Raw genomic sequence first — 3,044 nt, forward strand, 5'->3', positions numbered from 1 at the left:
GCATTATCTGATCCATCACCTCAATTACGTTTTTTTATAATGTGGGTAAATCCCTCTTTAAAAAAAATATGGCAAGTGTAACTACTAATATGGATGTTTTCTGATTTAGATTAACGACGACATCTCCGCTACTCACTGGTGCACCCTTCTTCTTTTCTTTTTTCTTCTTCTCATAGAGAACAGTTTAGTTTTAGGCTAGCAAACCGGTGGTTATCATATTTAACGTCTTTAAGCTTTAAAATATACCAAATATGGATTTATGGCTAAAATAAAAATCTATCGTCGTATCAATAGAGAAATCGGCTTCTAAAAAAAAAACACAAATCAAAAGCAATGCCTACATCCCCGGTGAAATAAGCTGCTCCATCTGTAAAATGTTCAGTCCCATACCCTTTACCAGCATAAGCTGTAAAACCTCCACCGCTACACTGACGGTGTTTCTCCCACTGCAGCATTGAAAAGAAACGTGAGGCAGATTCAGTAAATAATGTCATGGCCAAAAAGCTATCCACGGTGTGCAAGTGCATTTCATGAAGATGAAATAAAAGGGCTTCTTAAAACATCTTACTTTTTTGCAGAAAATGAAATGGCCAAAGCAATATTTTGCATATGCATTGATCTGCTGTAAAAATATATAAAAATGAGTAGGTAACCTTACAAGATTTTTCCCTGGAAGGTTTTCCATCCTAAAAAAATTGTTCTTCCATTAACCCTACAGTTAGGTGAGAGAAAGAGATCATGCAAGAGAAGGGGCAAGAGAGAGCAGCTGAAACAACAGCTAGGAAGACATAAGGTGAAAAAATGAAAGCAACTTATTAATCTGAGGTATGGTTAGCACAACATAAGACCTGTAGTCACTGACTAATAATTCCTCCTAAAATGTATAAATCCCCCCACTCCCAAGCATATAAGGGGAAATTCCCCCCAAATTTCAAAAGTGAATTTCAGGCACTGATCAAGATACAGTGGCTGTGGAAAATATTCAGACCCCTTCAAAATGTTCACTGTATGTTTTATTGCAGCCATTTGCTAAAATCAATAAAGTTCATTTTATTTCTCATTAATGTATTCTCAGCACCCCATCTTGACACAAACAAACAAAAATTTTGAATTTTTTGCAAATTTATTAAAAAAGAAAAATTGAAATATCACATCGTCATAAGTATTCAGACCCTTTGCTCAGTGTTTAGTAGAAGCATCCTTTTAAGCTAGTACAGCCATGAGTATTTATGGGAATGATGCAACAAGTCTTTCACACCAATATGGGATTCTCTGCCATTCTTCCTTGCAGATCCTCTCCAGTTCTGTCAGGTTGGATGGTGAGCGTTGGTGGACAGCCATTTTCAGGTCTCTCCATAAATGCTCAATTTGGTTTAGGTCAGGGCTCTGGCTGGGCCATTCAAGAATGGTCACAGAGATGTTCCCAAGCCACTCCTTTATTATTTTAGCAAAATAATTTAGCTGAGGGTCATTGTCTTGTTGGAAGGTGAACTTTGGCCCAGTCTGAGGTCCAGAGCACTCTAGAAGAGGTTTTCTTCCAGGTTATCTCTGTACTTGGCCGCATTCGTCTTTGCTTCAATTGCAACCAGTCGTCCCGTCCCTGCAGCTGAAAAAACACCCCCATAGCATGATGCTGCCACCACCATGTTTCACTGTGGAGATTGTATTTGGCAGGTGATGAGCAGTGCCTGGTTTTCCTCAAACACACCGCTTAGAATTAACTCCAAAAAGTTCTATCTTGGTCTCATCAGACCAGAGAATTTTCTTTCTCAAAGTCAGTCTGGGAGTCATTCATGTGGTTTTTTTCCCGCAAACTCTGTGTGAAAAAGGAGAGGCTTCCGTCGGGCTGCTCTGCAATTAAGCCCAGACTGGTGGAGGACTGCAGTGATAGTTGACTTTGTGGAACTTTCTCCCATCTCCCTACTGCATCTCTGGAGCTCAGTCACAGTGATCTTCGGGTTCCTCTTTACCTCTCTCACCAAGGCTCTTCTCTCACTGTTGCTGAGTTGGGCTGGACGGCCGGGTTTATAGGAAGAGTTCTCAACTTCTTCCATTTAAGGATTATGGAGGCCTCTGTGCTCTTAGGAACCTTGAGTGCTGTAGAAATTCTGTAGTAACCTTGGCCAGATCTGTGCATTGCCACAAGTCTGTGTCTGAGCTCCTTGAGCAGTTCTTTCGACCTCATGATTCTCGTTTGCTCTAAAAGCTGTGCGGTCTTATATAGACAGGTATGTGCCTTTCCTTATCAAGTCCAATCATTTTAATATGACACAGCTGGACTCCAGTAAAGGAGCAGAACCATCTCAAGGAGGATCAAAAGAAATGGACAGCATGTGAGTTAAATATGAGTGCCACAGCAAAGGGTCTAAATACTTATGACCATTTGATATTTCCGTTTTTTCTTTTTGAATAAATTAGCAAAAATGTCTACATTTCTGTTTTGTTTTTTTTTTTTCTTTCAAGATGGGGTGCTGAGAAATAAAATAAACTGTTTTTATTTTAGCAAATGGCTCTAATGAAACAAAGGAGGAAAAGTTAAAGGGGTCTGAATACTTTCCGTACCCACTGTAAACTATTATTTTCATATTTTATATTTTCCAAAAGGGATCAGGGAATAGTATATAAGTTGGTGAGGGGACATAAATCTTTTTTTTTTTTTTTTTTTTTTAGTTTAACGAAATAAATAAAGTCCCCAACTACACAAGTAATGTTTCATAATTCTCTTTTCAGTGTTAAATAGTCTTTATTTAACCAGTCTTGGTATAGCAGACCTTGAAGGGAAGACAAATAAAAGGAAAAAACAAACAAACCTTTCATATTGTATTTTATTTATTTTTTTTAGTTCTTACAAGTAGAATTTATCTGTAAGAAACCGTTTTTCCCCCCCTAAATATCACAAAAATATTGAGGTTTGGAAGTAGAGCGCAAAACAGCGAGTCCAGAGTGGTTGAAATCAATGAAATATCGCTTTTTATCCTAGTGTTGAGTCTAACTCCTCTTCTCAAACACAACCACGTGATTTCTCGCGATGTCCGAGACTCTGT

The sequence above is a fragment of the Cyprinodon variegatus genome, unplaced genomic scaffold (genome assembly GCF_000732505.1).
Source record: "Cyprinodon variegatus isolate N-32 unplaced genomic scaffold, C_variegatus-1.0 Scaffold52, whole genome shotgun sequence".
In the NCBI taxonomy this organism is placed as follows: Eukaryota; Metazoa; Chordata; class Actinopteri; order Cyprinodontiformes; family Cyprinodontidae; genus Cyprinodon; species Cyprinodon variegatus.